Source organism: Salmo salar, chromosome ssa03 (genome assembly GCF_905237065.1).
Source record: "Salmo salar chromosome ssa03, Ssal_v3.1, whole genome shotgun sequence".
NCBI lineage: Eukaryota > Metazoa > Chordata > Actinopteri > Salmoniformes > Salmonidae > Salmo > Salmo salar.
This window is the reverse complement of record NC_059444.1, coordinates 19,319,309-19,345,982: the sequence shown is the minus strand read 5'-3', so window position 1 is coordinate 19,345,982 and position 26,674 is coordinate 19,319,309. Positions and strand designations below refer to the sequence as shown.

General features: G+C 42.8%; 10 non-coding genes across 10 annotated transcripts; 1 reads left to right on the top strand and 9 right to left on the bottom strand.

Moving 5' to 3' along the window:
• Window positions 1–1,802: 1,802 nt before the first annotated feature.
• Window positions 1,803–1,875, bottom strand: trnam-cau (transfer RNA methionine (anticodon CAU)). The gene has a single exon. It is a non-coding gene; the product is annotated as a tRNA-Met (tRNA).
• Window positions 1,876–3,941: 2,066 nt separating this feature from the next.
• On the bottom strand, window positions 3,942–4,014 carry trnam-cau (transfer RNA methionine (anticodon CAU)). Its single transcript has one exon. It is a non-coding gene; the product is annotated as a tRNA-Met (tRNA).
• Window positions 4,015–6,076: 2,062 nt separating this feature from the next.
• trnam-cau (transfer RNA methionine (anticodon CAU)) lies at window positions 6,077–6,149 on the bottom strand. Its single transcript has one exon. It is a non-coding gene; the product is annotated as a tRNA-Met (tRNA).
• A 2,062-nt stretch (window positions 6,150–8,211) lies between these two features.
• On the bottom strand, window positions 8,212–8,284 carry trnam-cau (transfer RNA methionine (anticodon CAU)). The gene has a single exon. It is a non-coding gene; the product is annotated as a tRNA-Met (tRNA).
• Window positions 8,285–10,347: 2,063 nt separating this feature from the next.
• On the bottom strand, window positions 10,348–10,420 carry trnam-cau (transfer RNA methionine (anticodon CAU)). The gene has a single exon. It is a non-coding gene; the product is annotated as a tRNA-Met (tRNA).
• Window positions 10,421–12,512: 2,092 nt separating this feature from the next.
• On the bottom strand, window positions 12,513–12,585 carry trnam-cau (transfer RNA methionine (anticodon CAU)). The gene has a single exon. It is a non-coding gene; the product is annotated as a tRNA-Met (tRNA).
• Window positions 12,586–14,384: 1,799 nt separating this feature from the next.
• trnam-cau (transfer RNA methionine (anticodon CAU)) lies at window positions 14,385–14,457 on the bottom strand. The gene has a single exon. It is a non-coding gene; the product is annotated as a tRNA-Met (tRNA).
• A 7,394-nt stretch (window positions 14,458–21,851) lies between these two features.
• On the bottom strand, window positions 21,852–21,925 carry trnai-aau (transfer RNA isoleucine (anticodon AAU)). Its single transcript has one exon. It is a non-coding gene; the product is annotated as a tRNA-Ile (tRNA).
• Window positions 21,926–22,284: 359 nt separating this feature from the next.
• Window positions 22,285–22,356, top strand: trnaw-cca (transfer RNA tryptophan (anticodon CCA)). The gene has a single exon. It is a non-coding gene; the product is annotated as a tRNA-Trp (tRNA).
• A 1,155-nt stretch (window positions 22,357–23,511) lies between these two features.
• trnap-agg (transfer RNA proline (anticodon AGG)) lies at window positions 23,512–23,583 on the bottom strand. The gene has a single exon. It is a non-coding gene; the product is annotated as a tRNA-Pro (tRNA).
• Between the last annotated feature and the right edge of the window lie 3,091 nt (window positions 23,584–26,674).

Genomic DNA, 26,674 nt, shown 5'->3' with positions numbered 1-26,674 from the left:
TCGTGACCCAAGCAACATGCGCCACGTCTATTTCTATGGCCACAAGTACTGTTCATGACACGAACTGTTCACACCCCTCTTGTTGGCAGAGAGAATTTAGCAAATTTAAAGCTCATTTCCTGCAATTCTACACATTTGTTCATGTGATACTCGAGTGACTCAAACATTACAACAAAATCAATGGGCTAAAACACCTACCTAAAAACATTAGCTGACATGGGCTACTTGATCCAACTGTCATAAATGGCTCTCCAATCCATGACAACAGGAAGCAGCAACAGTATCAATTTCAACTAATGATTTAGGAATTTAAATGATACATTTCCAACAGGATTCTACTAACTCAGGTAAAAACACTGTTTCCCATGCTTGTTCAATGAACCATAAACAATTAATGAACATGCACCTGTGGAGCGGTCGTTAAGACACTAACAGCTTACAGACGGTAGGCAATTAAGGTCACAGTTATGAAAACTTAGGACACTAAAGAGGTCTTTCTACTGACTCTGAAAAACACCAAAAGAAATATGCCCAGGGTTCCTGCTCACATATGTGAACGTGCCTTATACCCTGACTACACCGCTCGCGTTGCAAAATACATTTAGGAATCTATGTTATTCAATTATTGCACCCACACTGCTTGCACGCGTCAACGAGCGTCTGCGTTGCCAAGGGCTAAAATAGAAGTCATTCCTATTTCTGACGCAGATCGCGCTGCAAGTCCTGCCTCTCCCATCTCCTCATTGGTTTATAGAAGTAGGTACCCACGTGCGATCTCCTCATTGGTTATACCCATGTGGGCGATTGAAAAACGAACTGTTGCCGGATGTCGTGGTAATACGATGAAAGTTTAGATGCCAATCACCATATAAGTTAAACGATGAAAAGGCCTGGAAGGAGGAGAGATGACTAGAAACGATTCGGTTTACCGTTTTTATGTGTAGATTAATTGTTGGAGTAGAGGAACTTGTGCATTTCAGGTAAAATAACAACCTAATGTTTATATCCCAGGACAAATTAGCTAGCAACAGCAAGCTAGCTAAATAGGACAAATTAGCTAGCAAGTGCAAGCTAAATTGCCATAAATGTTTAATGCTTTTCGACCTGTCCCCAAATTAATGTCACTGGTTCAGAGTTTGTTTTGATATTTTAACCTGCGTGTCGTGATCGCGTTTGGTGTAGGGGGACAAAATAAATGTATGCACGATGGCGCACGCGCACAGCCGGTTTGGGTTCCGTGTTAGGCATGCTGCAAGGAGGCATGAGGACTGCAGATGTGGCCAGGGAAATAAATTGTAATGTCCGTACCGTGAGACGCCTAAGACAGCGCTACAGGGAGACAGGACGGACAGCTGATTGTCCTCGCAGTGGCAGACCACGTGTAACAACACCTGCACAGGATCGGTACATCCGAACATCACACCTGCGGGACAGGTACAGGATGGCAACAACAACTGCCCGAGTTACACCAGGAACGCACATATATCAGTATCAGTAAGTTTTGTCCCCCCAAAATTGTAATCAGATGAAGAAAAAGCCATATCGGTCAGGCTCGATGAGATATAACTAGTTGGTGGGCAAAAACAGTCATCAAAACAGACATTGCATATGTCTGTACTTTACTATGAAAATGTCAATGGGTCACACAGACTGAGGATCAAGGTAATAGATTCTGCTTACTAATGCAGTTCTCTCCTACGGAATTGCCTAGGCCGTAGGGCTAAGGGATGGGAGTTGTTTTGGGATAGGGCATGTGTAATACAATCTTGCAAAAGCTAAAAAGAGGTACATGAAAAAGCCAATGCCCCCTGTGAGGATCGAACTCACGACCTTCAGATTATGAGACTGACGCGCTACCTACTGCGCTAAGGAGGCTTATATCAAAGTTAAAAACACAGAGTTTGAAAGGACGTTCCTGATTGGTGAATTTGGTCATATCAATATGATTAGGTAATATGATTGGGCAGTACAGACAATCTCCGTGTTTGCCCCTTGTGATGAAATGTCTATTATAGTTTAGACTACGGCAAGAATACTCAAATACTGTTTGAGAAGGTCCGGTAACACAGATTTCCTAGGTGACAAAGGGCTGTATGGATATTGTCATTTATCAGAGCAGTAAAAAAAAAAAACACCTCGTGACCCAAGCAACATGCGCCACGTCTATTTCTATGGCCACAAGTACTGTTCATGACACGAACTGTTCACACCCCTCTTGTTGGCAGAGAGAATTTAGCAAATTTAAAGCTCATTTCCTGCAATTCTACACATTTGTTCATGTGATACTCGAGTGACTCAAACATTACAACAAAATCAATGGGCTAAAACACCTACCTAAAAAACATTAGCTGACATGGGCTACTTGATCCAACTGTCATAAATGGCTCTCCAATCCATGACAACAGGAAGCAGCAACAGTATCAATTTCAACTAATGATTTAGGAATTTAAATGATACATTTCCAACAGGATTCTACTAACTCAGGTAAAAACACTGTTTCCCATGCTTGTTCAATGAACCATAAACAATTAATGAACATGCACCTGTGGAGCGGTCGTTAAGACACTAACAGCTTACAGACGGTAGGCAATTAAGGTCACAGTTATGAAAACTTAGGACACTAAAGAGGTCTTTCTACTGACTCTGAAAAACACCAAAAGAAATATGCCCAGGGTTCCTGCTCACATATGTGAACGTGCCTTATACCCTGACTACACCGCTCGCGTTGCAAAATACATTTAGGAATCTATGTTATTCAATTATTGCACCCACACTGCTTGCACGCGTCAACGAGCGTCTGCGTTGCCAAGGGCTAAAATAGAAGTCATTCCTATTTCTGACGCAGATCGCGCTGCAAGTCCTGCCTCTCCCATCTCCTCATTGGTTTATAGAAGTAGGTACCCACGTGCGATCTCCTCATTGGTTATACCCATGTGGGCGATTGAAAAACGAACTGTTGCCGGATGTCGTGGTAATACGATGAAAGTTTAGATGCCAATCACCATATAAGTTAAACGATGAAAAGGCCTGGAAGGAGGAGAGATGACTAGAAACGATTCGGTTTACCGTTTTTATGTGTAGATTAATTGTTGGAGTAGAGGAACTTGTGCATTTCAGGTAAAATAACAACCTAATGTTTATATCCCAGGACAAATTAGCTAGCAACAGCAAGCTAGCTAAATAGGACAAATTAGCTAGCAAGTGCAAGCTAAATTGCCATAAATGTTTAATGCTTTTCGACCTGTCCCCAAATTAATGTCACTGGTTCAGAGTTTGTTTTGATATTTTAACCTGCGTGTCGTGATCGCGTTTGGTGTAGGGGGACAAAATAAATGTATGCACGATGGCGCACGCGCACAGCCGGTTTGGGTTCCGTGTTAGGCATGCTGCAAGGAGGCATGAGGACTGCAGATGTGGCCAGGGAAATAAATTGTAATGTCCGTACCGTGAGACGCCTAAGACAGCGCTACAGGGAGACAGGACGGACAGCTGATTGTCCTCGCAGTGGCAGACCACGTGTAACAACACCTGCACAGGATCGGTACATCCGAACATCACACCTGCGGGACAGGTACAGGATGGCAACAACAACTGCCCGAGTTACACCAGGAACGCACATATATCAGTATCAGTAAGTTTTGTCCCCCCCAAAAATTGTAATCAGATGAAGAAAAAGCCATATCGGTCAGGCTCGATGAGATATAACTAGTTGGTGGGCAAAAACAGTCATCAAAACAGACATTGCATATGTCTGTACTTTACTATGAAAATGTCAATGGGTCACACAGACTGAGGATCAAGGTAATAGATTCTGCTTACTAATGCAGTTCTCTCCTACGGAATTGCCTAGGCCGTAGGGCTAAGGGATGGGAGTTGTTTTGGGATAGGGCATGTGTAATACAATCTTGCAAAAGCTAAAAAGAGGTACATGAAAAAGCCAATGCCCCCTGTGAGGATCGAACTCACGACCTTCAGATTATGAGACTGACGCGCTACCTACTGCGCTAAGGAGGCTTATATCAAAGTTAAAAACACAGAGTTTGAAAGGACGTTCCTGATTGGTGAATTTGGTCATATCAATATGATTAGGTAATATGATTGGGCAGTACAGACAATCTCCGTATTTGCCCCTTGTGATGAAATGTCTATTATAGTTTAGACTACGGCAAGAATACTCAAATACTGTTTGAGAAGGTCCGGTAACACAGATTTCCTAGGTGACAAAGGGCTGTATGGATATTGTCATTTATCAGAGCAGTAAAAAAAAAACACCTCGTGACCCAAGCAACATGCGCCACGTCTATTTCTATGGCCACAAGTACTGTTCATGACACGAACTGTTCACACCCCTCTTGTTGGCAGAGAGAATTTAGCAAATTTAAAGCTCATTTCCTGCAATTCTACACATTTGTTCATGTGATACTCGAGTGACTCAAACATTACAACAAAATCAATGGGCTAAAACACCTACCTAAAAAACATTAGCTGACATGGGCTACTTGATCCAACTGTCATAAATGGCTCTCCAATCCATGACAACAGGAAGCAGCAACAGTATCAATTTCAACTAATGATTTAGGAATATAAATGATACATTTCCAACAGGATTCTACTAACTCAGGTAAAAACACTGTTTCCCATGCTTGTTCAATGAACCATAAACAATTAATGAACATGCACCTGTGGAGCGGTCGTTAAGACACTAACAGCTTACAGACGGTAGGCAATTAAGGTCACAGTTATGAAAACTTAGGACACTAAAGAGGTCTTTCTACTGACTCTGAAAAACACCAAAAGAAATATGCCCAGGGTTCCTGCTCACATATGTGAACGTGCCTTATACCCTGACTACACCGCTCGCGTTGCAAAATACATTTAGGAATCTATGTTATTCAATTATTGCACCCACACTGCTTGCACGCGTCAACGAGCGTCTGCGTTGCCAAGGGCTAAAATAGAAGTCATTCCTATTTCTGACGCAGATCGCGCTGCAAGTCCTGCCTCTCCCATCTCCTCATTGGTTTATAGAAGTAGGTACCCACGTGCGATCTCCTCATTGGTTATACCCATGTGGGCGATTGAAAAACGAACTGTTGCCGGATGTCGTGGTAATACGATGAAAGTTTAGATGCCAATCACCATATAAGTTAAACGATGAAAAGGCCTGGAAGGAGGAGAGATGACTAGAAACGATTCGGTTTACCGTTTTTATGTGTAGATTAATTGTTGGAGTAGAGGAACTTGTGCATTTCAGGTAAAATAACAACCTAATGTTTATATCCCAGGACAAATTAGCTAGCAACAGCAAGCTAGCTAAATAGGACAAATTAGCTAGCAAGTGCAAGCTAAATTGCCATAAATGTTTAATGCTTTTCGACCTGTCCCCAAATTAATGTCACTGGTTCAGAGTTTGTTTTGATATTTTAACCTGCGTGTCGTGATCGCGTTTGGTGTAGGGGGACAAAATAAATGTATGCACGATGGCGCACGCGCACAGCCGGTTTGGGTTCCGTGTTAGGCATGCTGCAAGGAGGCATGAGGACTGCAGATGTGGCCAGGGAAATAAATTGTAATGTCCGTACCGTGAGACGCCTAAGACAGCGCTACAGGGAGACAGGACGGACAGCTGATTGTCCTCGCAGTGGCAGACCACGTGTAACAACACCTGCACAGGATCGGTACATCCGAACATCACACCTGCGGGACAGGTACAGGATGGCAACAACAACTGCCCGAGTTACACCAGGAACGCACATATATCAGTATCAGTAAGTTTTGTCCCCCAAAAATTGTAATCAGATGAAGAAAAAGCCATATCGGTCAGGCTCGATGAGATATAACTAGTTGGTGGGCAAAAACAGTCATCAAAACAGACATTGCATATGTCTGTACTTTACTATGAAAATGTCAATGGGTCACACAGACTGAGGATCAAGGTAATAGATTCTGCTTACTAATGCAGTTCTCTCCTACGGAATTGCCTAGGCCGTAGGGCTAAGGGATGGGAGTTGTTTTGGGATAGGGCATGTGTAATACAATCTTGCAAAAGCTAAAAAGAGGTACATGAAAAAGCCAATGCCCCCTGTGAGGATCGAACTCACGACCTTCAGATTATGAGACTGACGCGCTACCTACTGCGCTAAGGAGGCTTATATCAAAGTTAAAAACACAGAGTTTGAAAGGACGTTCCTGATTGGTGAATTTGGTCATATCAATATGATTAGGTAATATGATTGGGCAGTACAGACAATCTCCGTATTTGCCCCTTGTGATGAAATGTCTATTATAGTTTAGACTACGGCAAGAATACTCAAATACTGTTTGAGAAGGTCCGGTAACACAGATTTCCTAGGTGACAAAGGGCTGTATGGATATTGTCATTTATCAGAGCAGTAAAAAAAAAACACCTCGTGACCCAAGCAACATGCGCCACGTCTATTTCTATGGCCACAAGTACTGTTCATGACACGAACTGTTCACACCCCTCTTGTTGGCAGAGAGAATTTAGCAAATTTAAAGCTCATTTCCTGCAATTCTACACATTTGTTCATGTGATACTCGAGTGACTCAAACATTACAACAAAATCAATGGGCTAAAACACCTACCTAAAAACATTAGCTGACATGGGCTACTTGATCCAACTGTCATAAATGGCTCTCCAATCCATGACAACAGGAAGCAGCAACAGTATCAATTTCAACTAATGATTTAGGAATTTAAATGATACATTTCCAACAGGATTCTACTAACTCAGGTAAAAACACTGTTTCCCATGCTTGTTCAATGAACCATAAACAATTAATGAACATGCACCTGTGGAGCGGTCGTTAAGACACTAACAGCTTACAGACGGTAGGCAATTAAGGTCACAGTTATGAAAACTTAGGACACTAAAGAGGTCTTTCTACTGACTCTGAAAAACACCAAAAGAAATATGCCCAGGGTTCCTGCTCACATATGTGAACGTGCCTTATACCCTGACTACACCGCTCGCGTTGCAAAATACATTTAGGAATCTATGTTATTCAATTATTGCACCCACACTGCTTGCACGCGTCAACGAGCGTCTGCGTTGCCAAGGGCTAAAATAGAAGTCATTCCTATTTCTGACGCAGATCGCGCTGCAAGTCCTGCCTCTCCCATCTCCTCATTGGTTTATAGAAGTAGGTACCCACGTGCGATCTCCTCATTGGTTATACCCATGTGGGCGATTGAAAAACGAACTGTTGCCGGATGTCGTGGTAATACGATGAAAGTTTAGATGCCAATCACCATATAAGTTAAACGATGAAAAGGCCTGGAAGGAGGAGAGATGACTAGAAACGATTCGGTTTACCGTTTTTATGTGTAGATTAATTGTTGGAGTAGAGGAACTTGTGCATTTCAGGTAAAATAACAACCTAATGTTTATATCCCAGGACAAATTAGCTAGCAACAGCAAGCTAGCTAAATAGGACAAATTAGCTAGCAAGTGCAAGCTAAATTGCCATAAATGTTTAATGCTTTTCGACCTGTCCCCAAATTAATGTCACTGGTTCAGAGTTTGTTTTGATATTTTAACCTGCGTGTCGTGATCGCGTTTGGTGTAGGGGGACAAAATAAATGTATGCACGATGGCGCACGCGCACAGCCGGTTTGGGTTCCGTGTTAGGCATGCTGCAAGGAGGCATGAGGACTGCAGATGTGGCCAGGGAAATAAATTGTAATGTCCGTACCGTGAGACGCCTAAGACAGCGCTACAGGGAGACAGGACGGACAGCTGATTGTCCTCGCAGTGGCAGACCACGTGTAACAACACCTGCACAGGATCGGTACATCCGAACATCACACCTGCGGGACAGGTACAGGATGGCAACAACAACTGCCCGAGTTACACCAGGAACGCACATATATCAGTATCAGTAAGTTTTGTCGCCCCAAAAATTGTAATCAGATGAAGAAAAAGCCATATCGGTCAGGCTCGATGAGATATAACTAGTTGGTGGGCAAAAACAGTCATCAAAACAGACATTGCATATGTCTGTACTTTACTATGAAAATGTCAATGGGTCACACAGACTGAGGATCAAGGTAATAGATTCTGCTTACTAATGCAGTTCTCTCCTACGGAATTGCCTAGGCCGTAGGGCTAAGGGATGGGAGTTGTTTTGGGATAGGGCATGTGTAATACAACCTTGCAAAAGCTAAAAAGAGGTACATGAAAAAGCCAATGCCCCCTGTGAGGATCGAACTCACGACCTTCAGATTATGAGACTGACGCGCTACCTACTGCGCTAAGGAGGCTTATATCAAAGTTAAAAACACAGAGTTTGAAAGGACGTTCCTGATTGGTGAATTTGGTCATATCAATATGATTAGGTAATATGATTGGGCAGTACAGACAATCTCCGTATTTGCCCCTTGTGATGAAATGTCTATTATAGTTTAGACTACGGCAAGAATACTCAAATACTGTTTGAGAAGGTCCGGTAACACAGATTTCCTAGGTGACAAAGGGCTGTATGGATATTGTCATTTATCAGAGCAGTAAAAAAAAAACACCTCGTGACCCAAGCAACATGCGCCACGTCTATTTCTATGGCCACAAGTACTGTTCATGACACGAACTGTTCACACCCCTCTTGTTGGCAGAGAGAATTTAGCAAATTTAAAGCTCATTTCCTGCAATTCTACACATTTGTTCATGTGATACTCGAGTGACTCAAACATTACAACAAAATCAATGGGCTAAAACACCTACCTAAAAAACATTAGCTGACATGGGCTACTTGATCCAACTGTCATAAATGGCTCTCCAATCCATGACAACAGGAAGCAGCAACAGTATCAATTTCAACTAATGATTTAGGAATATAAATGATACATTTCCAACAGGATTCTACTAACTCAGGTAAAAACACTGTTTCCCATGCTTGTTCAATGAACCATAAACAATTAATGAACATGCACCTGTGGAGCGGTCGTTAAGACACTAACAGCTTACAGACGGTAGGCAATTAAGGTCACAGTTATGAAAACTTAGGACACTAAAGAGGTCTTTCTACTGACTCTGAAAAACACCAAAAGAAATATGCCCAGGGTTCCTGCTCACATATGTGAACGTGCCTTATACCCTGACTACACCGCTCGCGTTGCAAAATACATTTAGGAATCTATGTTATTCAATTATTGCACCCACACTGCTTGCACGCGTCAACGAGCGTCTGCGTTGCCAAGGGCTAAAATAGAAGTCATTCCTATTTCTGACGCAGATCGCGCTGCAAGTCCTGCCTCTCCCATCTCCTCATTGGTTTATAGAAGTAGGTACCCACGTGCGATCTCCTCATTGGTTATACCCATGTGGGCGATTGAAAAACGAACTGTTGCCGGATGTCGTGGTAATACGATGAAAGTTTAGATGCCAATCACCATATAAGTTAAACGATGAAAAGGCCTGGAAGGAGGAGAGATGACTAGAAACGATTCGGTTTACCGTTTTTATGTGTAGATTAATTGTTGGAGTAGAGGAACTTGTGCATTTCAGGTAAAATAACAACCTAATGTTTATATCCCAGGACAAATTAGCTAGCAACAGCAAGCTAGCTAAATAGGACAAATTAGCTAGCAAGTGCAAGCTAAATTGCCATAAATGTTTAATGCTTTTCGACCTGTCCCCAAATTAATGTCACTGGTTCAGAGTTTGTTTTGATATTTTAACCTGCGTGTCGTGATCGCGTTTGGTGTAGGGGGACAAAATAAATGTATGCACGATGGCGCACGCGCACAGCCGGTTTGGGTTCCGTGTTAGGCATGCTGCAAGGAGGCATGAGGACTGCAGATGTGGCCAGGGAAATAAATTGTAATGTCCGTACCGTGAGACGCCTAAGACAGCGCTACAGGGAGACAGGACGGACAGCTGATTGTCCTCGCAGTGGCAGACCACGTGTAACAACACCTGCACAGGATCGGTACATCCGAACATCACACCTGCGGGACAGGTACAGGATGGCAACAACAACTGCCCGAGTTACACCAGGAACGCACATATATCAGTATCAGTAAGTTTTGTCCCCCCAAAAATTGTAATCAGATGAAGAAAAAGCCATATCGGTCAGGCTCGATGAGATATAACTAGTTGGTGGGCAAAAACAGTCATCAAAACAGACATTGCATATGTCTGTACTTTACTATGAAAATGTCAATGGGTCACACAGACTGAGGATCAAGGTAATAGATTCTGCTTACTAATGCAGTTCTCTCCTACGGAATTGCCTAGGCCGTAGGGCTAAGGGATGGGAGTTGTTTTGGGATAGGGCATGTGTAATACAATCTTGCAAAAGCTAAAAAGAGGTACATGAAAAAGCCAATGCCCCCTGTGAGGATCGAACTCACGACCTTCAGATTATGAGACTGACGCGCTACCTACTGCGCTAAGGAGGCATATATCAAAGTTAAAAACACAGAGTTTGAAAGGACGTTCCTGATTGGTGAATTTGGTCATATCAATATGATTAGGTAATATGATTGGACAGTAAAGACAATCTCCGTATTTGCCCCTTGTGATGAAATGTCTATTATAGTTTAGACTACGGCAAGAATACTCAAATACTGTTTGAGAAGGTCCGGTAACACAGATTTCCTAGGTGACAAAGGGCTGTATGGATATTGTCATTTATCAGCGCAGTAAAAAAAAAAAAACACCTCGTGACCCAAGCAACATGCGCCACGTCTATTTCTATGGCCACAAGTACTGTTCATGACACGAACTGTTCACACCCCTCTTGTTGGCGGAGAGAATTTAGCAAATTTAAAGCTCATTTCCTGCAATTCTACACATTTGTTCATGTGATATCTGAGTGACTCAAACATTACAACAAAATCAATGGGCTAAAACACCTACCTAAAAAACATTAGCTGACATGGGCTACTTGATCCAACTGTCATAAATGGCTCTCCAATCCATGACAACAGGAAGCAGCAACAGTATCAATTTCAACTAATGTTTTAGGAATATAAATGGTACTTTTAACATACATTTCCAACAGGATTCTACTAACTCAGGTAAAAACACTGTTTCCCATGCTTGTTCAATGAACCATAAACAATTAATGAACATGCACCTGTGGAGCGGTCGTTAAGACACTAACAGCTTACAGACGGTAGGCAATTAAGGACACAGTTATGAAAACTTAGGACACTAAAGAGGTCTTTCTACTGACTCTGAAAAACACCAAAAGAAATATGCCCAGGGTTCTTGCTCACATATGTGAACGTGCCTTATACCCTGACTACAGTGCTCGCGTCGCGTGCGCTCGCGTTGCAAAATACATTTAGGAATCTATGTTATTCAATTATTGCACCCACACTGCTTGCACGCGTCAACGAGCGTCTGCGTTGCCAAGGGCTAAAATAGAAGTCATTCCTATTTCTGACGCAGATCGCGCTGCAAGTCCTGCCTCTCCCATCTCCTCATTGGTTTATAGAAGTAGGTACCCACGTGCGATCTCCTCATTGGTTATACCCATGTGGGCGATTGAAAAACGAACTGTTGCCGGATGTCGTGGTAATACAATGAAAGTTTAGATGCCAATCACCATATAAGTTAAACGATGAAAAGGCCTGGAAGGAGGAGAGATGACTAGAAACGATTCGGTTTACCGTTTTTATGTGTAGATTAATTGTTGGAGTAGAGGAACTTGTGCATTTCAGGTAAAATAACAACCTAATGTTTATATCCCAGGACAAATTAGCTAGCAACAGCAAGCTAGCTAAATAGGACAAATTAGCTAGCAAGTGCAAGCTAAATTGCCATAAATGTTTAATGCTTTTCGACCTGTCCCCAAATTAATGTCACTGGTTCAGAGTTTGTTTTGATATTTTAACCTGCGTGTCGTGATCGCGTTTGGTGTAGGGGGACAAAATAAATGTATGCACGATGGCGCACGGGCACAGCCGGTTTGGGTTCCGTGTTAGGCATGCTGCAAGGAGGCATGAGGACTGCAGATGTGGCCAGGGAAATAAATTGTAATGTCCGTACCGTGAGACGCCTAAGACAGCGCTACAGGGAGACAGGACGGACAGCTGATTGTCCTCGCAGTGGCAGACCACGTGTAACAACACCTGCACAGGATCGGTACATCCGAACATCACACCTGCGGGACAGGTACAGGATGGCAACAACAACTGCCCGAGTTACACCAGGAACGCACATATATCAGTATCAGTAAGTTCTGTCCCCCCAAAAATTGTAATCAGATGAAGAAAAAGCCATATCGGTCAGGCTCGATGAGATATAACTAGTTGGTGGGCAAAAACAGTCATCAAAACAGACATTGCATATGTCTGTACTTTACTATGAAAATGTCAATGGGTCACACAGACTGAGGATCAAGGTAATAGATTCTGCTTACTAATGCAGTTCTCTCCTACGGAATTGCCTAGGCCGTAGGGCTAAGGGATGGGAGTTGTTTTGGGATAGGGCATGTGTAATACAATCTTGCAAAAGCTAAAAAGAGGTACATGAAAAAGCCAATGCCCCCTGTGAGGATCGAACTCACGACCTTCAGATTATGAGACTGACGCGCTACCTACTGCGCTAAGGAGGCTTATATCAAAGTTAAAAACACAGAGTTTGAAAGGACGTTCCTGATTGGTGAATTTGGTCATATCAATATGATTAGGTAATATGATTGGGCAGTAAAGACAATCTCCGTATTTGCCCCTTGTGATGAAATGTCTATTATAGTTTAGACTACGGCAAGAATACTCAAATACTGTTTGAGAAGGTCCGGTAACACAGATTTCCTAGGTGACAAAGGGCTGTATGGATATTGTCATTTATCAGAGCAGTAAAAAAAAAAAACACCTCGTGACCCAAGCAACATGCGCCACGTCTATTTCTATGGCCACAAGTACTGTTCATGACACGAACTGTTCACACCCCTCTTGTTGGCGGAGAGAATTTAGCAAATTTAAAGCTCATTTCCTGCAATTCTACACATTTGTTCATGTGATATCTGAGTGACTCAAACATTACAACAAAATCAATGGGCTAAAACACCTACCTAAAAAACATTAGCTGACATGGGCTACTTGATCCAACTGTCATAAATGGCTCTCCAATCCATGACAACAGGAAGCAGCAACAGTATCAATTTCAACTAATGTTTTAGGAATATAAATGGTTAACATACATTTCCAACAGGATTCTACTAACTCAGGTAAAAACACTGTTTCCCATGCTTGTTCAATGAACCATAAACAATTAATGAACATGCACCTGTGGAGCGGTCGTTAAGACACTAACAGCTTACAGACGGTAGGCAATTAAGGTCACAGTTATGAAAACTTAGGACACTAAAGAGGTCTTTCTACTGACTCTGAAAAACACCAAAAGAAATATGCCCAGGGTTCCTGCTCACATATGTGAACGTGCCTTATACCCTGACTACAGTGCTCGCGTCGCGTGCGCTCGCGTTGCAAAATACATTTAGGAATCTATGTTATTCAATTATTGCACCCACACTGCTTGCACGCGTCAACGAGCGTCTGCGTTGCCAAGGGCTAAAATAGAAGTCATTCCTATTTCTGACGCAGATCGCGCTGCAAGTCCTGCCTCTCCCATCTCCTCATTGGTTTATAGAAGTAGGTACCCACGTGCGATCTCCTCATTGGTTATACCCATGTGGGCGATTGAAAAACGAACTGTTGCCGGATGTCGTGGTAATACGATGAAAGTTTAGATGCCAATCACCATATAAGTTAAACGATGAAAAGGCCTGGAAGGAGGAGAGATGACTAGAAACGATTCGGTTTACCGTTTTTATGTGTAGATTAATTGTTGGAGTAGAGGAACTTGTGCATTTCAGGTAAAATAACAACCTAATGTTTATATCCCAGGACAAATTAGCTAGCAACAGCAAGCTAGCTAAATAGGACAAATTAGCTAGCAAGTGCAAGCTAAATTGCCATAAATGTTTAATGCTTTTCGACCTGTCCCCAAATTAATGTCACTGGTTCAGAGTTTGTTTTGATATTTTAACCTGCGTGTCGTGATCGCGTTTGGTGTAGGGGGACAAAATAAATGTATGCACGATGGCGCACGCGCACAGCCGGTTTGGGTTCCGTGTTAGGCATGCTGCAAGGAGGCATGAGGACTGCAGATGTGGCCAGGGAAATAAATTGTAATGTCCGTACCGTGAGACGCCTAAGACAGCGCTACAGGGAGACAGGACGGACAGCTGATTGTCCTCGCAGTGGCAGACCACGTGTAACAACACCTGCACAGGATCGGTACATCCGAACATCACACCTGCGGGACAGGTACAGGATGGCAGTTGTTTTGGGATAGGGCATGTGTAATACAATCTTGCAAAAGCTAAAAAGAGGTACATGAAAAAGCCAATGCCCCCTGTGAGGATCGAACTCACGACCTTCAGATTATGAGACTGACGCGCTACCTACTGCGCTAAGGAGGCATATATCAAAGGTAAAAACACTGAGTTTGAAAAGACGTTCCTGATTGGTCAAATTACTATTTGAGAAGGTCCGGTAACACAGATTTCCTAGGTGACAAAGTATGGATATTGTCATTTATCAGCGCAGTAACAAACCCCCACCTCGCAACCCATGCGACCCCCCCCCCACCCCCACCCCCTCAGCAACATGCTCCACATCTATTTCTATGGCCACAAGTACTGTTCATGACACAAACTGTTCACACCCCTCTTGTTGGTGGAGAGAATTTAGCAGATTTAAAGCTCATTTCCTGCAATTCTATACATTTTGCCATGTGTTCATGTCATATCTGAGTGACTCAAACATTACAACAAAGTCAATGGGCTAAAACACCGACTTAAAAAACATTAGCTGACAGTTGATCCAACTGTCGTAAATGGCTCGTAAATGGTTTGCAATGACTGACACAACAAGAGGAAAACTACTGATGCACTACCAAATTTAGAAACTGTGCATTCTACTATTACAACTTTCCAGAATAAGCTTAAAGCCCAACTGAGTTCCCGCGGTCCGTATTGACCCCTCTCTGGGTCCGGATGTGGACCGCAGTCCGCCAATTGTGTATGGCTGTACTAAGATTTCTGATTATCTAAATGATTAAACAATTTTACAGTACATTAGGTCCTAGGATACACATTTCCAAATACAAGTCAGCAAGGGACACAGTCATTTGACAATTACATGCTATGGTAAATTATGCTGTATCATAATGGATTAATAAGCAAAACCTCAGCAACTTTCCTGATTTAGACCTCCACCACCACAAAGCAGAAAACCCTTGTAAGTAAACATCCAATAGATATGTCTGAACCCTATAACATGAGGTCTGACAAAAGTTGATCCTAAAAATTAGTTGAGGGCCATCCTTGGTTAGGTTATTCAATGTGTGGGCCTATCTCACCAGTTTGCAGACAGCTAAGCCACATTTGCTTGGTCACACACACTCTTTTAATGTATAAGGCCGCCACCTGACCAAAGCCCCTGATAAACCTCCAGTAGTAGTTGGCAAACCCTAAGAACCGCTGCACCTCCTTTACCGTGGTGGGAGTCGGCCAATTACGCACGGCTGCAATGTGGTCACTCTCCATCTCCACCCCTGAAGTGGAAATGCGATACCCTAGGAAGGAGATGGACTGTTGGAAGAACAGGCATTTCTCAGCCTTGACGTACAGGTCATGCTCCAACAGGCGACCAAGCACTCTGCGCACCAGGGACACATGCTCTGCACGTGTAGCGGAGTATATCAGAATGTCATCAATATACACCACTACACCCTGCCCGTTCAGGTCCCTGAAAATCTTGTCTACAAAGGCTTGGAAGACTTTCATCAACCCGTACGGCATGACGAGGTACTCATAGTGCCCAGAGGTGGTACTGAAAGCCATCTTCCACTCGTCTCCCTCTCGGATACGCACCAGGTTGTAAGCGCTCCTGAGATCTAGTTTAGTGAAGAAGCGCGCCCTGTGCATTGACTCTATCGCTGTGGCTATGAGCGGTAGCGGGTAACTATACCTCACAGTGATCTGATTCAGACCCCGATAGTCAATACACGGGCGTAGACCCCCCTCCTTCTTCTTCATAAAAAAGAAACTCGAGGAGGCGGGTGAAGTGGAGGACCGAATGAACCCCTGACGCAGGGATTCGGAGACATATGTTTCCACAGCCTCCATCTCCGCCTGTGAGAGGGGATACACGTGACTCCTGGGAAGTGCAGCGTCTACCAGGAGGTCTATCCCACAATCGCCCCGTCGATGAGGTGGTAATTGAGTCGCCTTCTTTTTGGAGAAGGCGAGAGCCAAATCGGCATATTCAGGGGGAATGCGCACGGTGGAGACCTGGTCTGGACTTTCCACCATTGTAGCACCAACGGAAAAGCCTAAACACCTACCTGAGCACTCCCGCGACCACCCCATGAGAGCCCTCTGTGGCCAAGAAACAGTGGGGTTATGACAAGCTAACCAGGGTAGGCCTAGCACCACGGGAAACGCAGGAGAGTCAATGAGGAAGAGACTAATTCTCTCCGTATGACCCCCCTGCGTCACCATGCCCAAAGGCGTGGTGACCTCCCTAATCAACCCTGACCCTAATGGTCGACTATCTAAGGCGTGAACGGGGAAGGGCACATCCACGGGAACAATGGGGGTCCCTAAACTATGAGCTAACGCTCTATCAATGAAATTCCCAGCCGCGCCTGAATCTACGAGCGCCTTATGCTGGGAATGTGGGGAAAACTTAGGAAAAGTGACAGACACAAACATATGTGCGGCAGAGGGCTCTGGGTGAGAATGGTGCCGGCTCACATGGGGTAACGCCAGAGCGCCCTGCCTGCTGCCTCGATTCCCAGAGGAACCAACCCGGCACCGACCGGCAGTGTGACCTCTGCGGCCACAGATGGTGCACGAGCGGGAACCCCCTCCGGTCTCCCTGCACACCACCCCTCCCAGTTCCATGGGTATCGGAGAGGGGGTGCGGGAGGATGGAACCACCAGACCCTGATCTGGACGTCCACGAGTAGCCAGCAGGTTGTCCAGCCGGATGGATAGGTCCACCAGCTGGTTGAACGTGAGGGTGGTGTCTCTGCAGGCCAGCTCCCGACGGACGTCCTCGTGCAGACTGCAACGGTAATGGTCGATCAGGGCCCTGTTGTTCCATCCCGCGCCGGCAGCCAGGGTCCTAAACTCCAGGGCGAACTCCTGGACGCTCCTCGTCTCTTGCCTCAGATGGAAGAGGCACTCACCCGCTGCTCTACCCTCGGGCGGGTGGTCGAAGACTGCCCGGAAACGGCGAGTGAACTCCTCAAACTGGTCCAACGCCACATCTCCCTCTCTCCACATGGCGTTGGCCCACTCCAGGGCTTTCCCGGTGAGGCACGAGACGAGGGCGGACACCCTCTCATGACCCGATGGAGCTGGGTGGACGGTGGCTAGGTAGAGGTCTAACTGTAACAAGAACCCCTGGCAGTTCGCAGCACTCCCGTCGTACTCCTGGGGCAAGGAGAGACGAATCCCACTGGGTTCAGGCGGGAAAGGGGCGCTCAGGGGAGACCCCGGCTGTGCTGGTGGAGGTGCTGGAAGAACCCCTGTCTCTCCCAGCGGTCCATTGTCTGGACAACGCAGTCCATAGTGGTGCCAAGATGGTGTAGTATTGCTGCAGTATTGGTGGATGCTCCTGGACGCGCTCCTCCACTCCTATGGCCGGGGTACCGTCTCCTGCTGACTCCATAGAAAGGTTGGAGATTCTGTAAGGGGTGTTTAGCTGGCGGCAGAGAAGTCAGACGCAGGAGAGAAATAACTGTGTTTCCAACAGCGCAGTTTATTACAAAAAAACCACCGGAAAACATAATAATAAAAATCAATGGGTAAACATAACCCGACGCACACCAGTACAGACATACACATACACTTACATTAAACAATCTCCGACAAGGACATGAGGGGAAACAGAGGGTTAAATACACAACGTGTAATTGATGGGATTGGAACCAGGTGTGAAGGAAGACAAGACAAAACCAATGGAAAATGAAAAATGGATCAGTGATGGCTAGAAGGTCGGTGACGTCGACCGCCGAACACCGCCCGAACAAGGAGAGGGATCGACTTCGGCGGAAGTCGTGACAACATAGCTGATGTTTTGGTGGTGTCTGAGGTATAACTGCATTGGATCTGTCAAATCAGTAAGCAGCATCTCTTGATCATTGTCACAAAACTACACCCGTCTTACTCGCGTTACAAGTTCAGAAGGAGAAAGTGTAGGTTATATAGAAATAAAGACGCTCAAATTCAAAATCATTCAACTAAATAATGAAGATTTCTATCAGCCTAATCGAGGTGTAGATTACATCTCAAATTCCAGTGTTCTAACTTGTAAACAGGGCTGCATGAGATTTCTGTTAATGCAACTCTGTTTCTTCCAATGTCAATGTCCGCTTTAGGTATAATGCCAGGAGCCGCTTGTGAATTTGACAGCTCTAACACAGTTCCACCTCAGACACCGCCAAAACAACCGCTATGTGGACGTTGGCTAAAGCGGATGTGATTGAATAGAGCCCCAAGTGAGGGAGAGTGTGCATGTGTGTATACATGCATGTGATAATTACCTGTATCAGCTGTCGTGGCCGGTGTAGCAGGTGCAGGGGCAGATGACTGCAGCTGTGAAGACTGTGGTTGAGCTAATAGGGGTGTCAGATCTAAAAGATAGAGGAACAATTTTCTTAAGTTAAAATAATTATACAACAAAACTGAGTGAGTGTGTGTGTATACGTGTGTTTGATAAATACCTGGACAACGCCACACTGCTTCAGGTCTACAAGCCTCTGGAAGTTCCAGCATGCCACTCCAGGCCTGGAACAGCTTGGTGGAAAGACCTGTCATCCACCGAGCAGGTTGGCAGATCTGAAAAATAGGCACAATATCATTTTAATGACAAAGCCTTGACTACACACTAACCTAAACAGAACAAACTATGGGAGATGCTCAGTAGCACATAGAGCCATGACTACATGGAACTCTATTCCACATCAAGTAACTCATGCAAGCAGTAAAATTCGATTTAAAAAAACAGATAAAAATACACCTTATGGAACAGCGGGGACTGTGAAGAGACATGCATATGCATATGTACATACACGTACACAAGGATTTTGTGTTGTAGATATGTGGTAGTAGAGTAGTGGCCTGAGGGCACATACTTAATGTGTTGTGAATGTATTGCAATGTTTTTTAAATTGTATAACTGCCTTCATTTTGCTGGACCCGAGGAAGAGTAACTGCTGTCTTGGCAGCAGCTAATGAGGATCCATAATAAATACAATACAACAAATGAATTAAGTGTGTGTGTGTTATTATGACTTAGAAGTGTCAAGCTGACCACATCCTTGTAGTAGGACATTCAGTGATTAGCTTGGGAAAAATGACTATCAACAGTAGTAAAAAGGAGATCAAATATTCAGATCTGGATTGACAACTAGGCTAAATCATGTGAAGTTACAAACCTCTAGGGTTTAGTCTACACTCAAGTTAAATAAAGGATGCAGGGCATGAGCTCTAGGACCATGCCTCAGGACTACCTGGCCTGACAACTCCTGCCTGTCCCTGTCTCCAGTCCACCTACAGTTGAAGTCGGAAATTTACATACACCTTAGCCAAATACATTTAAACTCAGTTTTTCACAATTCCTGACATTTAATCTGAGTAACAATTCCCTGTCTTAGGTCAGTTAGAATCACCACTTTATTTTAAGAATGTCAAATCTCAGAATAATAGTAGAGAGAATTATTTATTTCAGCTTTTATTTCTTTCATCACATTCCCAGTGGGTCAGAAATTTCACATACACTCAATTAGTACTTGGTAGCATTGCCTTTAAATTGTTTAACTTGGGTCAAACGTTTCGGGTAGCCTTCCACAAGCTTCCCACAATAAGTTGGGTGAATTTTGGGCCATTCCTCCTGACAGAGCTGGTGTAACTGAGTCAGGTTTGTAGGCCTCCTTGCTCGCACACACTTTTTTAGTTCTGCCCACAAATGTTCTATATGATTGAGGTCAGGGCTTTGTGATGGCCACTCCAATACCTTGACTTTGTTGTCCTTAAGCCATTTTGCCACAACTTTGGAAGTATGCTTGGGGTCAATGTCCATTTAGAAGACCCATTTGTGACCAAGCTTTAACTTCCTGACTGATGTCTTGAGATGTTGCTTCAATATATCCAAATAGTTTTCCTTCCTCATGTCATCTGTTTTGTGAAGTGCACCAGTCCCTCTTGCAGCAAAGCACCCCCACAACATGATGCTGCAACCCCCGTGTTTCACGGTTGGGATGGTGTTCTTCGGCTTGCAAGCGTCCCACTTTTTCCTCCAAACATAACGATGGTCATTATGACCAACCAGGTCTATTTTTGTTTCATCAGACCAGAGGATGTTTCTCCAAAAAGTACGATCTTTGTCCCCATGTGCAGTTGCAAACCGTAGTCTGGCTTTTTGTGGTGGTTTTGGAGCAGTGGCTGCTTCCTTGCTGAGCGGCCTTTCAGGTTACATCGATATAGGACTCATTTAACTGTGGATATAGATACTTTTGTACCTGTTTCCTCCAGCATCTTCACAAGGTCCTTTGCTGTTGTTCTGGGATTGATTTGCACTTTTCGCACCAAAGTACATTAATCTCTAGGAGACAGATAAAAACCTGTTAAGGATCTGCCCCTTTTTTTCAATTTTCGCCTAAAATGGCATACCCAAATCTAACTGCCTGTAGCTCAGGTATTGAAGCAAGGATATGCTTATTCTTGATACGATTTGAAAGGAAACACTTTGAAGTTTGTGAAATGTGAACTGTATGTAGGAGAATATATCACAAAAGATCTGGTATAAGAAAATACAAAGAAAAACCAACCATTTTTTTGTATTTTCTTTGTACCATCATCTTTGAAATGCAAGAGAAAGGCCATAATGTATTATTCCAGCCCAGACTCAATTTAGATTTTGGCCACTAGATGGCAGCAGTGTATGTGCAAAGTTTTAGACTGATCAAATGAACCATTGCATTTCTGTTCAAAATGTTGTTTCAAGACTGCCCAAATGTGCCTAATTGGTTTATTAATAACTTTTTAAGTTCATAACTGTGCACTCTCCTCAAACAATAGCATGGTATTCTTTCACTGTAATAGCTACTGTAAATTGGACAGTGCAGTTAGATTAACAAGAATTTAAGCTTTCTGCCAATATCAGATATGTCTATGTCCTAGGAAATGTTCTTGTTACTTACAAACTCATGCTAATCGCATTAGCCTACGTTAGTTCAAGCATCCCATGGGAGACCCACCGATCCTGAAGAAGCAAATTTTAAGCAAATGTTTACTCCTGACTTATTTAGGCTTGCCATAACAAAGGGGTTGAAATCTTATTGACTCAAGCGTTTTCAGCTTTTCATTTTTAATTAATTTGGAAAAACATAATTCCACTTTGACATTATGGGGTATTGTGTGTAGGGCAACGACAAAAACATCTATATTTCATCAATTTTAAATTCATGCTGTAACACAACCAACTATGGAAAAAGTCAAGAGGTGTGAATACCTTCTGAAGGCACTGTATGTTGTAGCGAATTTTCAAAGATGCATTATGATGCATTACAAGCTCAAAACATTTATTTAACCAAAATTACAATTACGACAATAACTGTGGCCATTTGCATGACAATTAATCATTACCCAAAATGCAATAATCAGCAAAGCCCTAGTGGGATGTATTTTAAGGCATGATTTGAGTAAATCTTTGTTGCTTTTAGCATTTAATGACACATACAGCGCATACAGTACCAAATAAACTAAAGGCTCAACTAGTGATACATGAAAGGAAAAGTTAGTGGCCAGTACGGGTATCGAACCCGCGACCTTCGCGTTATTAGCACGACGCTCTAACCAACTGAGCTAACCGGCCATACGGCTCAGTTCAAAATGTAATCGATTTGAACATTTCCAACGTCATAGCTAATTTTAGAGTTTTATGCTATGGACACACAATCCTAGTGAGTTTGTTTGCCCACTGCACGGTTTATATACATGGTTGAGGATTAAATTCAGCAACCTCTCTCATTGCCAACTATTTGATCCTTAATGAGTGGAACACTGTAGTTGCTCCAAGTAAGCTATAATGGAATATTGCTGGAGCAAAACAGCCCAGCATTTTTCCTTCTTGTTTGTAGTCTGCCACCATTCACTGTACAGTGATAGCAAACTGGACGTGGCATAAAAATGCATAGCACAGTCAAATACATGAACATCCACCCTGTGGTTTTAGACCTCGTGGCGCAACGGTAGCGCGTCTGACTCCAGATCAGAAGGTTGCGTGTTCAAATCACGTCGGGGTCAAACCTTTTTCTCTCTGTGATCAATGAAATTACATCGGATTACATGATATTGGCACTGGTGTTGTTTGTCTCGGGCAGGCAAACTGCGCCAATATATCCTCCAAACACCGGCTTTGCGGGCATTATAACTTTTTTTTACAACGGAATTCAACATATTCAAATAATGATTGTCATATTTACACAAAAAATGTTATTTTGATTAATTTACTCATACTATTTCATCTATCCACATGCTAACACAATAACTTAAAACTGAAGCTGGAAAGACTCCAAACTAGCTGCACTTCGTTTCGTTTGACTTTTTTTTCAATTGACGTTTCTTTGTATATATCCATAAAAATGATGCCAGCTGATACATGACTTCGACTGGCTGAGAAACGCTGCCTGCATCTCTCTCTCGTCCGGACTCCCGACCCCTACACGTCCATTACTATGGGACAGTTGGAGATTGAATTTGAATATTGAAACAATGTTGCAAATGTCAGAGAGACAGACTGCAAGGTTTATACAAATCTCTGCTGTTGAAAACTAAATGTTAGTCTAACAGAAATGTGAGATAATGTCCAGATGCTTTTTATAGTGGAGATGAAGTTTATAACTTCCCTGCCTGGGCGAATGAGACAGTAGGTTGCGCAGTCAGATAGAGCAGAGTGAATAAGAATGTTAACATCATAGATTTAGCCGGTGGTAATTTGTGGAATAGAGACCGGCTGGAATGTGCTTTTAACCAATCAGCATTCAGGATTAGACCAACCCGTTGTATAAAAATGAAATAAACAATAATCTTGCCACATTTGCTCTAAACTATTTACCAAAACTAGAATCAGAGTATGATATTAATTGAAATTACCTGGTTTAACATAATCTCATTGTAAATTATTCTAAACCTTTGCCCTAAACTGACAGAAACGAAAGCGAACAACAAATTAGGACAACATATTTGCATTTTTAACAACCTCATTTGTTTGTGTATTCTGCTTTCACCTGTGTGTGCAATTGGTGTGTAATCACCTCGATGTAATTACAAGGTCCTAAAACCATCTGAATCTCAATTTAGTTTGATAATTTCTGCCATATTATGTCTGAAATAAAATGACATGTAGGCTATATGTTTTGGCTAAAATTATAAAAGAAAGAGTGATAAGTATAAAATTAAGGGCTCGTCCGGGATTTGAACCCGGGACCTCTCGCACCCTAAGCGAGAATCATACCCCTAGACCAACGAGCCACGATAAATGCTGCAGGAATTATGTGATTTTCTTCGTAGTCTAACAACAAACTGCCTCCAATTATGTTGGTTACGCAACATCTAAAGTGTTGGTCCCAGCTGAAATAAAAGATCACAGAATTTTTCAATGCGCAGAAAATTATTATTTCTCTCACATCTGGTGCACATTTTTTTTCTTCACATCCGTTAGTATTTCTCCTTTGCCAAGAGAATCCATCCACCTGACAGGTATGGCATATCAAGAAACTCATTAAACAGCATGATCATTACACAGGTGCACCTTGTGCTGGAAACAATAAAAGGCCACTCTAAAATGTGCAGGAATGTCCCCCAGTGCTGTTGCCAGACAACTACATGTTATTTTCTTTACTATAAGCCGACTAAGGTCGTTTTAGCGAATTTGGCAGTACCACGTGTAACCACACCAGCTCAGGACCTCCACATCCAGCTTCTTCACCTGCGGGATCGTCTGAGACCAGTCACTCTGACAGCTGATGAAACTGAGGAGTATTCGTCTGTAATAAAACCCTTTCCTGGGAAAAACGAATTTTGATCGGCTTGGGTCTGGCTCCTCAGTGGGTAGGCCTGAGTCCCAAGTGTTGGCCTATGCTCTCCCTGGCCCACGCATGGCTCCACCCAGTGATGTGAAATGCATAGATTAGGGCCTAATGAAATTATTTAAATTGAATGATTTCCTTATATGAACTGTAACTCAGTAAAATCGGCGAATTTATTGCATGTTGCGTTTAGATTTGTGTTCAGTATAGCTACTGAACAAATATTCACCATAAAACTGAAGTAACAGAGAAGGTAACGAGCCCCAGTCAGGGTTCGCTCTATATCTTGAATGTAAAAGGACTAATTTCGTGCACTTCTCCACTAGGATGAAATATATTTGCTCTTGGATCGATAACCATACAGCGCTCTGATCCGTAGGCTACTTTCCTCCGGTGTAGTTTTTCCTCCGTAGCAAGTTCAAATGCAACTTTAACTTCAAGCAACATATTAGGAAATGTAGCTGACTACATTATTTCTATGATAAACATTATAAATATGATGGCCATGCATCGTTTTTGCAACAACAACAACAAAAATACATTGCTTTTTCATCGTAAACTAATTTACTTAGCTATGTGTGTGGCTGCTTGCCAAATGGCGTTTGACTTCTGTTGTCTTCTGATGAAAAATATTTTGTGCCGAAAGTGTTGCACTAATGTATTTTGTGTGAAGAAAAACTAGTTGCACGCCCCTTGTCACACAATTGACGCAAAAACCCACTGCTAACTTTCTATATAAAACGTATTGTAGTTGAAATGGTTTAAAACACAGTTTATGGATTTTATTTTGAAAATTCAGATTCCTGGACGATAATGTGCCCCTGTTAAATATGTAACGTCAGTGCTATCTAAACAACAAATGTGTTTTTTCTTTCATTTAACCTTTATTTAACTAGGCAAGGCAGTTAAGAACACATTCGTTTTTACAATGACGCTGGGCCAATTGCGCGCCACCCTATGGTACTCCAATCACAATCACAGCAGGGTGTGATACAGCCTGGATGATCGTGCAGTAAAATTAGAACAATAATTATTCCGAATTGCACGTGATCAACAATGTTTCTGAACAGACATCAACATACCATGGAATCGTTGTTAGCTAAACAGCAATGGACACCCCAGCCCACTAAGTAATGCATCATCAGACGCACCTTTACTTTTAACCAAGTAAATTAGACTTCAGTTTTCAGCGTTGGGCCAGTAACCGAAAGGTTGCTGTATCAATTCCCGGAGCTGACAAGGTAAAAATCTGCCGTCCTGCCCCTGAGTAAGGCAGTTAACCCACTGTTCCCCTGGAGCCGAAGACGTCGATTATGGCAGCCCCCGCGCCTATTTGATTCCGAGGGGTTGGGTTAAATGCGGAAGACACATTTTAAATTGAATGCATTCAGTTGTACAACTGAGTAGGTATTCCCCTATTTGTTATTACACTATATATCATGTGTAGCTAGCATACTAGGCTTTGATTGGGTATATGTCGTTTTGACAGCACATGCAACTCTAGCAAGCTAACGTTAGCTAGTTAAGTTAGCTTGTTAGAACGCGTTTCAACGATGGGAAGCTATCTATTGACCCACTTGTTATTCATTACGTTGACATACACGGGGTACTGATATGTATATATATCAGTGATATGTATATGTGTTGTTAGTTACTGCTAACTGTTGTCAACTTAATATTTGTGTTTACTTGTTGTATTCCTTACCGTCGCCCAATGTTAACAACAGCTCTCGTGTCGATCTCAACTGTCAAATTATGGAGCGCTAGCGAGCTAAGCAGTTATCGCGCTTTAGTTTATAATATTGACCACTAGATGTCTCTGTGACACCACACATAGTATCTCGTTTGTTACTATCTTTGATACGTATATTTGGCCTCAGCCAAGTATTCCATAATGTAAGAACGTTTATATATATTTTTAGCATTGTAGCCCATCAGCAATCATTCATATTTATCGTTGAATTTACTAAGTTTTAGTTCACAATATCATGACACGGTAAAGTTAAACTATAACAGGTAATTCATCTGTAAATGTAATCAGAGACGAAGAGAGGAACTCTGATGTGTATCAAATGAAATTGTATTTGTCACATGCTTCGTTAACAACAGGTGTAGACTAACAGTGAAATGCTTACTTACGGGCCCTTCCCAACAATGCAGAGAGGGAAAAAAAGAGAAATATGTGCATGGGTACGAGGTAACTGAGCTAAATATGTACATGGTAAATAATAAACAGTAGCAGCAGCGTATGTGATGAGTCAAAATAGTTTGTGCAAAAAGGGCCAATGCATGGATTGTATCATTTTATGTATGCATGATGTTTACAATGATGTACTTAATCAGATGTAATTCTGTAACTTATACAATATTTGGTCAGAATAAGACTAACATAAGATGTTATTCAGTCATAGTTTAGTCTACACGTACAGAAATCATACAGATACATTCAGTACGATTTGTACTTTGAAAAATATGCTGTCAGCGAATCTTTCTTTGGCATACGGGTCTTTATCGGGATATGTATGGTCATGTGA